Genomic DNA, 14761 nt, shown 5'->3' with positions numbered 1-14761 from the left:
GTCAGCAAGACAGGAATGGAAAGCTCCAGGCCCTCATTCTCCCGTGAAGAGACTGACTTACAAGTAACGCGAAGACTAAACTGTCTCTGTAAGAACTCCAGAAACTACTGAAATGTTCAGCATCCAGGAAAGCAGAAGCCAAAGGAGCCACACTGAAGCAGATGGGAAAGCTCATTGCCTTTTGCCCACCTCAGCTCTTCCCCTTTCCCAGTGTAATATTAGGAGGAAGAAGCCCAACTCCCAGCTTCTCCCTCAAGAGGGAAGGAGAAGAAGGGAATGTACATCCAACGATCTGGACAGTTGTGAGGCTGCCTGGGGGACTGACGTAGAGCATTAATGGGAGGAAGGCATAATCCAGATGCCAGATTGGGGGACAGTGAGGACAGAGGAGGGTGTGAGAGCCTGTTACCGCATCAGGGAGTCTACAGTACTGTGGAAAGATGCCACAGAGAAGAAGAGATTACCATGTGACTTCCGAGAAGAAAACAAGAGCAACTCTCATTAATTTAGAAATTATATACACAATCCCAGAGATGATGGATTCCCAGGCAGGATTTGACAGGTCTACAGAATCTCTATCTGGGGTGAACTGAGGAAGGTGTTCTTTTTTACACAAAGACTGGGGAGATGGCTGTCTTTTCAAAAGTTCAAATCTCAGCAAAAGAACACAAAGCATCAAAGAAACAGGGAAACATAGCCCAATCAATAGAGCAAAATAAAGCAGGAGAAATCGGCCCTAAAGGAAAGGAGATCTATGGATCATCTCACAAAGAATTCTAAATTAATCATCTTAAATATGCTCATCTTAAGTGAGCTAAAATAAAACACAAACAGACAACTAAACAAAAACAAAACGAGAGATGAACAAAGTAACAATAGCAATAAAGAAATAGAAACTATTAAAACAAACTGTGGAGCTTAAAACCACAATAATTTAATTATAAAATTCACAAGAGGGACTTAACAGCAGACATCATAAAACATACATACACACACACAAAAAAAAAATCAGTGATCTAAAAGACAGATCATGTGACATTATCAAGTCAGAGGAGGAAAGGCTAAAAAGAATAAAGAACCTCATGGGACACAATGGAGCAGAGTGATATATGTGTTAGGGGAGTCCAAAAAGAAGAAAGGGACAGAGTTTATTTGAAGAAATTATGGCAAAAAATTCCCCAAATTTCAAGGGAAAAAATGAACATACAAATTCAAGAAGCTCAACAAATTCTAAGTAGAATAAATTCAAAGAGACTCACACTGAGACACATTATAATCAAACTGTCAAAAGTCACAGAGAATCTTGAAAACAGCAAAAGAAAAGTGACTCATCAGGTGCGATGGAGCTTCCACAGATTATCAGTGGATTTCTCAGCAGAAACCTTACAGGTTGGAAGGCAAGGGGATGATATAGTCAAAAGGGTGAATGGGAAAAAAAAAAACAAAAAAAACTGCCAACCAAGAAGACTGAATCTGATAAAACTATCCTTCAAATGAAGGTGAAATGAAGGCTTTCCCTGATAAACAAAAACGGCGAGAGTTAGTTGCCACTAGACCTATCCTATAAGAAACGCTGAAAGGAGGCCTTCAAGTCAAAAGTCAAGACACTGGATAATAACATGAAAAAAATTACAATAATAAATTTTGTTATGTTTTTGCCACAATTTTAAAAAATGAGTATAACTCCTTCAAGACAGGCTAAGGAAAAGTGAAATAAAATGCCAACAAAGTAATGGTAACTCTAACAGTTGCCAAAAAATCTAGTAACTCTCAGAGATAGAAAGAAAATAATTCTGACAACAAGCAACTGATTTACAGAATTGGTGTAAGTATAAGACAGCCTTTACAGTACAGCATGTACTACACATAGCAGTCCTGAAACTCAAGTATGAAATATATAAATCACTGTTGTATTTAAACTCACACTTTGTCAGAGGAGAAAACCTAATACTAAGTGATTATGCTATAAATTTTGGCTATAATGAATAGTTTTAACCATCACTACCCATTATGAATGACAACCCAATTGCTATACCAAAGTATGTAATGTAAGGAACCACGTCCATTTATTTTGGAAATGTTTCTAATTGTGGTTACATGATGGTGCTACGTAATAATATTTCTACTTCTCCCTTCCAGGCACAGGCGAGGATTGCATGTCCTCATCCCCGTGAGGTTACTTGAGGTCTTACAGCTTGCCCCGGCCAATACAGTGAAAGTGATAGTTTTCACTTCTAGAAAGCTGCACTTAAGAGCCAGTGGAGGTTCCTATATCCTCCCTTCCCAAGCTGTCTAATGTTCTGGATAATGGCACTTCCATCAGTTTGGGCCCTTGACATGGAGCAGAGCACAGCACCAACATGTGATGAATATCCGTTACGTACAGCATGAACAAGGGATAGACATTGGTTGTTGGGGTTGTTTACTACTCAAACACTCTAGCCCACTGCAACTGATATACTGTTTACTGGCAAAAACCAACAGTATGATTTTTAATGACATACATCATTTACTCTAAGTACTTACATTGTTATTTCCTGGGTAAAAATTAACATTATGGAGTCCAACACGATAGTTCCTAAAAATTTGGTCTACTAGAAACATCTGTAATAAATCTGGATATTTATAAACAGGATTCCAACTGTTTACTGATTTGACAACAGAAATCATGCAAGTTGTCTAGTTTTGTCAGTCTTCTGGGCCCTTCATCATAGAGATCAAAAAGTACATTTTCCAAAATTCAATTATTGTTGGTAAAATACAAAGTAGGTCATAATATCAAAGTCAACTTTAGGATTTTCAAATTAAGGACAGCACTTAAAGAGTTAAATTATATGTAATACACAATGGTTGTGTTAAAGCATATTGATATATATACATTTTTGAAGCTATCATTTTCTTGTACTAATAAAAGAAAATATGTACTCCAAAAGCACTGTTCATATGTAATGTAACACAAAAGCATTAAACAATCTCACACTAAGTTAGGTTGATGGTCCATCTTCCCCCATGGTGGTCTATCTTCACACCACTACAGGAAATCTACAGTTCCCTGCATACAAGTCTATACCCATGGTTCCTATCTTCTAACATAACTTGTCCATTTTCATGATTTTCGAAGCCAAGAACAAACTGAGATAAGCCCTTCAAATAACAATTCAAAATCTAACATTAGGCTTGGCGCCTGTGGCTCAAGCGACTAGGGCACCAGCCACATACACCTGAGCTGGTGGGTTTGAATCCAGCCTGGCCGCCAAACAACAATGATGGCTGCAACCAAGAAACAGCCAGGCATTATGGTGGGCACCTGTAGTCCCAGCTACTTGGGAGGTGAGGCAAGAGAATCGCCTGAGCCCAGGAGTTGGAGGTTGCTGTGAGCTGTGATGCCACAGCACTCTACCCAGGACAACAGCTTGAGGGTCTGTCTCTAAAAAAAAAAAAACAAAACCAACTAACACTATATTGTGGGGAAAACCAGTGACTCCTGTATTAACTAGAAGAGAATGTATTCTGCATTGGACTTTTATGTATTAAATAGTAGAGAATCTCCCATTTGAAGCCAGTTGCATCCAAAAGAAACTTTAAGAAGTAAAGTTTGGTTCATGGCTCATATATATTTTAACGTTATTTTCTTCACTAAACTCAATATTTAAACTTCAGTCATATCAGTTGCTGGAATAGGCTTTGTAAATGTTTAATTCACGTGTCATAGCTCTGAACAGGAATGTTTTAGTTTCCAGGATAAAACGAACGAATAGAAAAGGGAAGAGTTAACATTTCCAAAGTTTTATGTGAAAATGGAACAAAAAGCAAGTTACTATGGAAGGTAACGAGCCAGTCACTGTCTGGAAACCCTGGGAAATGTTTACATAAAAGAACGGTTCACAAGACTGCACAACCTCTTAGTGAAACAGTAGACATACTCTCTTATACTTACAAGCGCTGAAATGGTATCTGATAAGGAGAAACCACTTTATGATCAATTTCATGTCAAGAAATGACCGGGGGAAAAAGGAAATGCATGTTGGGCCAGAAAAAAAATTCAAAGACCATATGGAAGTCACCTCCCATTCATACATCGCCGGGGGAGACATGTTGACACAGGGTAAATGGTACAAACTCTGAACAAGAGGCTTTGCCACAATGACGCAGCTGAAGGGGTTCAAGTTTCCCGGGGTTTCTCCAGATGGTATCTTCCCAGTGGAGTTTCCTTGGCTCCCCTTTCTAAAAAAAAATCCACACACACCCTGATTCCCACGTACTGTTTCTTGTTTGTGCTCATCACCTTCTCATGTGCTATGTGTATTTCACTCACCTTCTCTGTCGTCCTTCCTGCTACAGCAGAATACAGTCTTTGCTACAGGACGACGTTTGGTAAACACCACACTGTGTATACAATGGTGTCCTGCAAGATTATACTGCATTTTTACTGTATCTTCCTATTTTTAGCTATGTTTAGACGCACGCTTACCACTGGGTTCCAACTGCCTACAGTAAGCAGTACAGTAACCCGTTGTACAGGTGTGCAGCTTAGCAGGGGTGGGCTGTGCCATGTAGCCCAGGTATGCAGTAGGCTGGACCACCTAAGTTGGCTGTGATGCTCATACAATGATGAAATCGTCCAAGGACACATTTTACAGAGCACATCCCTGGCGTTAAGGGATGCGAGACTGTATAAACCACAAGAGGGCAGGGACCTTTGTGTTGTTCACTGCTAAATTCCTGCTGACACGGAACAGTGCTCACCATAATAACAGACTAATAATAATAATGACAACATATATTATTTGTCAAATGAATGAATACTGGAACCCCTACCAATCTGAGCTATGGTAATATTATGTATTTTATGTTTGATATATATTGGATGCCTCTTTTTCCTGGTTCTCCTGCCCAAATGAAGAACACTGAAGTGTTTACTAGACAAAAAGCACAGTCAGCAAATTCTGAGCTAACTAGAGATACTAAAAGGTCAGGGTGGAGGCCCATCTCAGGCCCCCTTCTCCTGGAGTGAATGAACTATGTGAGTGCTGGTAAGCTGGAGGGCTGCTTGCTCTCACCACTGCACTTGGGATGGCTCACCCTTGGCCCGCTAGGCATGGCTTTCTCACATGAACCTTTGCTGAACTGGGCTGCTAGTATGCCCAAAAGGGCCGGGCCCCTCCTCTCCGTAATCAGCCCCTCTTCTCTCTGTTGGAGAAGCCTGACACGGGCCCTTTCCTCAGCCAAGAACATGTCCTCCTCAACTTTCAGTCATATTTGAAACGTTCATCTAATTTAAAAAGTGTCCTACGCTTTTTAATTGAAGTTTGAATTTAAAATTGAATAGCATTTGCGATAATATATCCGTCTCCTGAAAGTCTCAGAAGGGTCGTGGAGGGAAATGAATACATATAACCACAAACTAATGATGGCAAAATCAAGCCTTCGGGATTCTTTTCTTAGATGTAATGAAATCCATTATCTACAAGAACCTCATTTTATTTTCCTGAACATGTATCTCCTAACATCCTCTATAATTTACTCTCAAAAGCTTCAGTAGGAGTGGGGAGGGACAGAGAATATGTAGCAAAATGGATCTAAGGTGGACATTTGGGTATTCATTGTATAGGTCTTTCTAGTTTTCTGTATTAAAACTTTTAAGATAAAATGTTGTTTGAAAGCAAAACAAGGCTCGGTGCCTGTAGTTCAGCAGCTAGGGTGCCAGCCACATACACGGGAGCTGGTGGGTTCGAATCCAGCCTGGGCCTGCCAAACAACAATGACAACTACAACCAAAAAATAGCCAGGCGTTGTGGCAGGTGCCTGTAGTCCCAGCTACTTGGGAGGCTGAGGCAAGAGAATCGCTTAAGCCCAAGAGGTTGAGGTTGCTGTGATTTGAAACTCTACAGCACTCTACCAAGGGTGACCTAGTAAGACTCTGTCTCAAAAAAAAAAAAAGAAAGAAAGAAAGAAAAGAAAAACAATCTCTGTACCTCCCAGCCTCTCTCATACCTCCAAGCCACACACCTCCCTGAGGACCCCATCAGCCCCCTCAGCAAATGCAGTGATGCTCACATTGATCTGTGCCCATCTTCAACCCGTCCCACGCAACGCTGCCATCATCATCTCTCTGAGATACTTAGGTGACTGCCTGACCACTCTAAATAAAACTGGCTGATGACTCAGCTACTCCGCCAGGATAAAGTTTAAATTCCTTAAAATGAGACATGCCCTCGGTCCTTTCTCATTTCTTTCTTTGCAAAAATCACACCAACATCCTCTCTCATGTTTTCTGTAAAACAACAACCCGGAACATACGATGCTACTTCACGCATCCTGTGTGTCTGATCACTCCAGCTGCTGCTTCTAAGCATGGGTGTAATCACAGGTATGTCACCACACCGCCTACTGACACGTGTGAGCAGAAAGGACCATCGCAGCAAATGTGGGTGACAATGAAGTCCAAGCCAGAAGTTCATACATTCCCTTTTCCAAACTTGTATATGACTATTCAGCGATTCCTTTCCAAATCAGCAGAGGGTGCCATCATTTTACTTTTAAAAGGAAAATTAAAGATGTTAACAAACGCAATTTTCACAGCTCTAAAAAATGTTTCCAATAAAAATAAGAAATGGGAAAATGAAAATAAGCATCCTATATGGACATAATTTGAACAGATGTCATTTTATTTTAATTTTTAAAAGAACAACATAATGACACATCAATGTGACTGTACCCTCTGAACCAACAATTTAACTCGCAGGGAACGGAGTCTAAGAAATAATCATGCTAGCAGGCAAACAACCAGGCAATGAATGGATGAATGTATGCTACAATAGAAAAGAAAAATGTTCAAGTTCTTTTTTTTTGTATTGTTTCGGATTCATTGAGGCTACAAAGAATTAGGCCATACTGATTGCGTTTGTTAGGTAAGGTCCCCCCTACAATTGTGCCCACGCCCAAGAGGTGTGTCATACACCAGGACACCCCCCATTCCCCTTTTCTCCCCTCTCCCCTCTCCCCACTCCTCCATTCCTCTACCCCCCCACCTTATATTAGCTCATCTATTGGCTTCATATTAGAATTGAGTACATTGGATTCTTGTTTCTCCATTCTTGTGATGCTTTACTAAGAATGCGTTCTACCTCCAACCAGGTTAATACAAAAGATATAAAGTCTCCATCTTTTTTAATGGCTGAATAGTATTCCACAGTGTGTGTGTGTGTGTGTGTGTGTGTGTGTGTGTCACAGCGTGTTAATCCATTCCTGGCTTGGGGGGCATTTAGGCTGTTTCCACATTTTGGGCAATTGTAAATTGAGCTGTGATAAACAGTCTAGTGCAAATATCCTTATGATAAAAGGATTTTTTTTTCTTCTAGGTAGATGCCTAGTAATAAGATTGCAAGATCAAATGGGAGATTTGAGTTTTTTGAAGATTTTCAATTCTTCCTTCCAAAAAGGTTGAATTAGTTTGTAGTCCCTCCAATGCTCAAGCTTAATGAAAGTATCTTCACTGCAGTTACCACTTCACTCACACTAAATGTACGACTGACACATTTACAGGCATTTTCACTATACCTGTCCCAACGTAAGACTGCTCAATTTCCTATTGCCTGTGTATTCAAACCTTTGCCATTTGTTCTCACTTTTTGCCCTTCAGGGCTAAACTTCCCTAAGCTAGTTCCTGGTCCGTTTTCAGTTTTGCAATTTCAGGAAGGTGTTGACAAACAGCAGTGACCACATTTTGAGTGGGAACAACAGAACTCATATTACCTGGTACTGTCAAAATTAACTTTTTTTCATCTAGTGACTTAACTCATCCATTGGTTATAGTTATCAAATAATTATCAAATGCCCCTGGATTTGCACAATAACAGAAAATAGCAAACTATAAATGTACCTAGATTTCATTGCCCTTAAAATGAGTTCCATCAGTTCTGAGTCTGTGAGTCTACATTTTATTTAGGGGTTTACTCATGAACTTTAAGGATTCATTTAAATTGGGATGTGTCACACTCACAATATCTTCTGAAAAGAGGGCATTCTGTGTAATCTGTAATCATGGCTGGATTTCTTCCTTATCTGAGAGGAAAGAGAGATGGGATTCAAGGAGAGTGGAACCACCAGGGTACCTAGGGACTGATTCAGAGATTACTGCGAGGTATAAAAACCAGGTAGTACCAAAGCCTCCGCTGTAACACGAGGAAGCTGGCACCCACTCTCATGCATTCAGGGTCCCCATCAGGGTTCCCCATTTTCTAGATAATCTGCTACCAATCACTGTTTTCTTCTTCAGTATGTTAAACAGTCAAGAAATATGCCTGTATCTAATATCAAACAGAGGCACTGCAAGCAGGTAAGTTTTTTGTTTCCCCCCAGCTTGGCAAAATGAACTCTTAATAGTAGGAACCCAACAGACTCTTAGGACTCTTTGAAACTTGAAACTACTTAAGTAACATCAACCAGGGAATAATCTCCTGCCAATAAAAGCTTTCTTACTGACATCCGCCTCCACCAGAAACTCCCACTCCCCTAACAGCTAACGGGGGCAAGTTTGTTTCCTAGAATGGGTCTCTTCTCATCTGCATTCCTTTAAAGATTAGGATGGGTTTTGATTTTTGGTAAAAGGCAACCTGGCAAGAGAGACATAACTGTAATGCCAAGTGGAGCTGCCAGCCAAAGAGGAATGGGTGAGTTTAAGACTAGGATTACACAGTTTTAAAGGCTGCTGAGAAAGCACAAGTGTTGCCTCGACTAATGCAAAAGACAAAAGGACTTTCTAAGAGATGAGGACTCTTGACTCTTCAACAGTGTTAAGAAATGGAGCAAGGCATGACGAGTAAACTAACAGAGAAAAACAATGCATTTGTGCTACCACCATTTCAACATTGATGGTATCTGCAAATCTCATGCTGCAGAAACATATCTTCCCTTGTCATTGCATAGGCCTAGATTAAGATTTATAGTGAAAAATCCTCGGGCAGCACCTGTGGCTCAGTGAGTAGGGCGCCAGCCCCATATGCTGAGGGTGGCGGGTTCAAACCCAGCCCCGGCCAAACTGCAACAAAAAATGGCCGAGCGTTGTGGTGGGCGCCTGTAGTCCCAGCTACTCGGGAGGCTGAGGCAAGAGAATCGCCTAAGCCCAGTGGCTGGAGGTTGCTGTGAGCTGTGACACCATGGCACACTACCGAGGGCAATAAAGTAAGACTCTATCTCTAAAAAAGAAAAGAAAAATCCTCTTCCTTAGTTTTTGCACATTACACAAAGTGAATCAACTAGTTATGTCTACTTGATTGCTGGGGCCACCATTTACCAATGATTAAAAAGAGATACTTAACGTTTTATCTACTCTTGCGTGAATTATCTTCAATTTCACCATAATCTCTTTGAATTAAAAAAAAAGTGACAATTCCTCAAAAATACTCTTCTTACTCTCCCCTAACCCTTTTGAGAACATTTCTAAAACCACTAATTTCATAAACTAGCCAAGATTTCTAAGGGGGAAAAAAACCCACAGCTACACAATTTCTAAAAATCTTGCTAAATGTTGAAGTGTCTTTTAGTCCACTAAAGACACTTTAGTGGACTAAAAGTGTTTCTTTGTCCTAATCCCCGAAGAGCAAATTGCTATGGAAAAGAAAGAAGAAAGAAAAATCCTCAATACAATAAAAGGTTATCATCCCAGCAAGCATTATTGTAGCAAACGTTTTGATGAGAGAGGGATTACCTGAAACCACTGGGCTTGGGCTCTGAAGTACTAATTTGGGTGAGGTCTGGCAAATGCAACTCTCCAAACAGTACTGAGTCATCCTGAGTTAACAGCTTGATCTTCCTTTTTGTTTTTATTATCAAGGATTCTAAGATTTGCTATCCCTTAAATCCTAAATAGGGAGAGGTAATCTAATTACTTAAAACCTACCCAACAAAATTGTCCTAATTGTAAATTGTAAGGATTACAGAGATGTCTAAAACAGATTTATCTTGAAATGGAGACTTGGGCAGGTTATATACAACTGAGTAATCATGCTATCTACACTCTAATGGCATCTCACAATCCCAAGGCTACAGAGGGTGGAGGGGAAAACAAGGTGAAACCTGCCATCTCACTCACCTCCGGTGAAGTGCTGGCTTCAGATCAAGTGGGCCTGCCCAAACACACAAACAACCTAATGACGACCTCAGGGAGACCAGACAGATCTCTGCAATGTGGGAGCCCGAACAACATTAAGAGCAAATCTACTAAGGCCCCACGTGTACATAATCGCTGTGTCTTGTAGAGGGGAACACCATTCTATGATGGCACAGGGGTGTCCAGTAGGAAGCTGTACTCAAATTATTAAGTGCAAATCTGTTACAAAATGGAGATTCTTGAAATTTTTAGCATTTTCTCCCTTTTGTTCTCCACCTTTTTTAACCTCATGCTAATAGAAAGCAAAGATACTTGGGAGCAGAGAGAGGAAGCACAGAAAAGGGACAGGAATTCATGGTTTTCTTAATTCTACAAATTGATTACTGATTTTTTTTCCCCCAATTTTAAGGAATTAACAAAATCCCAATCGCAGAGCTCAATGGAGTAAGCATCTGGTTCTGTGAATGACCTCGGATTTGTGGAATGAACAACTCTGAATATTGCCAGGAGTCATTAGTGGTTAATCCTGAAGTTTGTAGAGAAACACAGAGGGGAGAAGAGAAGAGGGGAGAGATCATAAATGTGGTCTTCAAGTACAAGTAAGTTTCCTTCTACTTAATCTTTTTTATTGTTTGAGACAGAGTCTCACTCTGTTGCCCTGAGGTTCAGTGCTGTGGTGTCATAGCTCACAGCAACTTCAAATTCTTGGGCTCAAGAGATCCTCTCCCCTCGGCCTCCAGCATAGCTGGGACTACAGGTGCCCACCTCAATGCCCATTTTTAGTAGAAATGGGGTCTTGCTCTTGGTCAGACTGGTCTCCAACTACTGAGCTCAAGTAATCCGCCCTCCAGTGTACACAGCATTTTTTTTTTTTTTTGAGACAAAGTCTCACTTTGTCACCCTCGATAGAATACCGTGCTGTCATAGCTCACAGCAACCTCAAACTCTTGGGGTCAAGCAATCCTCTTCCCTCAGCCTCCTGAGTATCTTGGACTACATATGCCCACCACAATGCATGGCTAGTTTTTCTATTTTTAGCAGAGATGGGATCTTGCTCTTGTGCAGACGGGTCTCGAACTCCCGAGCTCAAGCAATCCACCCACCTTGGCCTCCAAGAGTGCTAGGATTACAGATGTGAGCCACCACACCCAGCCACTTTGCTTCTTTTTAGATAAATGTAATACCACCCTATATAAATCATCCTTCCAAGTTTATGAAAGACCCTAAAAATACTACTATCTGGGGAGAGAGAGGCACATGGCCAATGTTCCTTGCTATGACGATCAGAACTGTGCCTACCTAAGGTCAATAGGACACCAGAACTATAAAGGGGGAAATTCTGAAACATGGAACTTGGGAGAGGGTATATATAGTTGGGGGAGACCTTGAGGCCAGCCCATACTTAGGGAATGCTAATGTTAAAAGAACTATCTTAGCAACTATTTATAAATTCTATTTGTAAATAAAGTAAATGTTTATGGCATTCTCACAAATACATCAGTGTCAATCCCTTTTTCTACTTGTTAATTAACATATGCTTAATTACCTAAAAAGAAGCCAATCATTTCCAATGGAAATTCTTCCCATTCCAGTCTCCTTGGCTCTCCATAAATGAACATACTCCCTGTGTCTAGTTATTAGCTAATGATCTTGAAGCAGTTGAACAAATTTTCCTTACACCTACGGGTAACTATAAATGGTTCTTTCCTTCAATCACCTGTCAAGATAGCAAAACTAAACGTGTATTTTAAAAAAATAGTAGATAACATATTTAACTATGTTCTAACCAAAAATTATCTTTCTTCTGGTATAATTCAAAATGAAAGTGAAAAAGCTGTTTGCTGCATGATATGTTTCCACTCAGTGTGAGATTTATTTTATGTCTAATTCCTGTTAGAGAAAGAATGTAAACGGTTTTTCCACGTATAAGAGGCGTATCCAAAATTAACACTATAAAGATTATTCTTTAATTAGCCTACCAAACGAAATTAGTCTTCTTAAGGCAACCCAGCAAATCACAATACAAAGGCAGATGGATACCCGAATCTAATCAATTTTCTTTAATCTTGCAAATAAGAAAAATGGTTCTTTGTCTACTTTCTCTCAAAAGCTCCCTGTCCAGAATTAGCCTTTTCAGCAGTAATAAGGATGTCCGCCCATCAGCAAATGCAGATAAGACACACAGGTGAGAGAACAAAGAACTGGCTGTGAACTTTCCTTTTTAGCAAGGTGAGTGCAAGTCACTGGCTGGGGCTCACACTCGATGGAGCTTACCACAAATGTGTCACCCAACAAGCACGGTGCGGCTTTGCATGCTACTGGTCAGTGCTTCTTATAGTGAAATGAGTGAAAGACCAGATGTGGGGCACCACTGCACTTCCATTAGGATTTAAGTAAGGCTAACCACTGTCCCTGTCATCATATCCTAAAATCAGTCACCATAGGAACACCAGTACTGATCCAACGTCGACAGCACCTCCATCCTCCTCCTCACCTCCTGAGCAGCATGGCTTTCTGCATCCAGTGACCCTTGAGCATACCAAGTGTGGGTATCAGAAACAGTTCAATGACAAGGATGTGGGACACCCTCCAAATTATTGATCAAAACGAGTCATACGATACCATAATACATAAGCTACTCTGCCCCAAGAGACTGGTCTGTGTTACTTTCTGTCTTCTCCATTTATAATTTTCAGCTGAACTAGTAAATTATGGTAAAACTAACAGTATAGCTTTAAAAAAAAAAAGCATAATGCAATAAGCTAGGTCCACACTACCAAAGGTCCTAAATCAGGCACTTTAAAAGGTTGTCATTCATGCCAGGCAGGGTGGCTCATACCGTAATCCCCACACTTTGGGAGGCCAAGGCAGGAGGAATTGCTTGAGGCTAGAGTTTGAGACCAGCCTGGCCAAGACAGTGAGACCCCATCTCTACAAAATATTTAAGAAATTAACCAGGCATTATGGTGCGTATCTATAGTTACAGCTACTCAGGAGGCTGAGGCAAGAGGATCCCTTGAGCCAAGGAGCTCAAGGCTGCAGTGATCTATGACCACAGCACTGCACTCCGTCCTGTTGATAAAGTGAGACCCTGTCTCCTAAAAAAAAAAAAAAGATTATCATTCATGTTTTAGGTTACTATATAAGTTTCATAAATAACACTCTAGTATAAATGGCCTTTGGCCCTTTAGGAGCCACAGAAATTATTTATTCTGATGGACCCTCTCTGTCCTCAGAAACATTATCAGATTACACAAAAGCTGTACCTATGCTGCTGTTCTAAACATGTTATATACCCAGCTCAAGAACTCTTGCTTTCATGGGAGAGGTCTAATTCAAAGCTAATGCTTACATTTGAAAAGAAACACACTGATTCTGATTGTCCAGGCTGCCTAAGTACCTGATCACATATAAGTCAGATGCACCTACGAGATAAAGAAAATCCAAAACTCTCTGCAGTCATGTATTCAAATGGCTTTGCCAGAGGGAGGGTGGGGTCACAAGGTACTGAAACTGTGCTGCACAGTTCTTCAAATAAACATTCAGAAATCGGCAAGTATTCACGTTAACTAAAAAGGGGTAGGATGCTATGGAAGAGAAACACCCCAACAGTGTCCTTGTACCTCAATCCACCAACTGCCAGGAGGACCTTAAAAGAACTACACAGCTACATTTTTCCAGTTAACTTGGCTCATGAGACATATACAGGAGGCATTTAAAATCAACACTGAAGTGTTTCTTCTTGGGCTGTGAAGCACGACCAAGCAGGAGGGAGCTTGGAGCTGGCCCCTCACCTGCAGGCAGGAAAAGACAGCAGGGGAAGGGCGGAGAGCAGAGGGCTGGCTCAGCTCCCAAGCAGATGCAGGAGCGACATCAGAAAGCAAAACATCCCACAAATGTGGGAAACTCAGTCCCCAGGCAGGCGATGGCAGGTACTGGAATTTTCAAGAGCAGGTAAGAGGCAGCAGTCCAGGGAGGGAGGTGTTCACCAGCCAGGAAGGCAGTCCCACGGAGGCCCTGGCTCTGGACTCAGTGCACAGGCAGACTTCCATCCCCAGGAGAGAAGGTTTGAAAACAGACAAGGATGCAAGAACCAGACCAGAGCCAGGGCTAGTGGTCAACAAAGTGCAATGCAGGAAGCCAAGTGGTCAGCCCTGAGACCCCCAGATTCCCCAGGGCAAGGCGATGCTTGACAGGAGACCTGGCCGCGTAAGGGCACCGTGCTGAACTTCAGCCTTCTCGGTGTCTGCCAGCACCCGTGGATTAGAGTAGAGATAAACACAACACACACCAACCCTGGCCTCGGGGGGGTTTGTGTTTTGTTTTGTTCTTTTCCATAAAATATAAGTTCAAGCTATCAAAGTACAGAGAATCTGATGGAAAAGACCAAGAATTAATTTACATCGTCTCCCAACAGCTTGAGCAAACATATGGAAGTGGGAAGCACAGACATGTTAAGGCAACTGTTTATTACAGTTGGGGTAAAATAAAAGGTAAGTGTTGGAATAAAAGTGGGAGATAAGATTAGAAACGAACAATCACGAATGTGCCAGCCTAAGGAGTTTGTAAGGGGCAGGGGAGGCCTGTATAGAAGGAAGGTGACCAGAACTATGTCACAGAAGATTAATTGACCAGCAACATCCCAGAAGC

The 14761-nt window shown here is 41.2% G+C and overlaps 1 protein-coding gene across 6 annotated transcripts in view; it reads right to left on the bottom strand.

Moving 5' to 3' along the window:
• Nucleotides 1-14761, bottom strand: part of MPP7 (MAGUK p55 scaffold protein 7) — a 230649-nt gene that overhangs the window by 182039 nt on the left and 33849 nt on the right. The window contains exon 1 of one of the 6 annotated variants that reach the window (XM_053572984.1): nucleotides 12606-12624. The exons of the other annotated variants lie outside the window; for them this stretch is intronic. The gene's annotated coding sequence lies outside the window, so the exon portion shown is untranslated. Of the gene's footprint in view, nucleotides 1-12605; nucleotides 12625-14761 lie in introns of those variants that run through there. 6 annotated transcript variants of the gene reach the window in all.

The sequence above is a fragment of the Nycticebus coucang genome, chromosome 20, assembly GCF_027406575.1.
Source record: "Nycticebus coucang isolate mNycCou1 chromosome 20, mNycCou1.pri, whole genome shotgun sequence".
In the NCBI taxonomy this organism is placed as follows: domain Eukaryota; kingdom Metazoa; phylum Chordata; class Mammalia; order Primates; family Lorisidae; genus Nycticebus; species Nycticebus coucang.
This window is presented reverse-complemented; position numbering and strand designations above follow the sequence as displayed.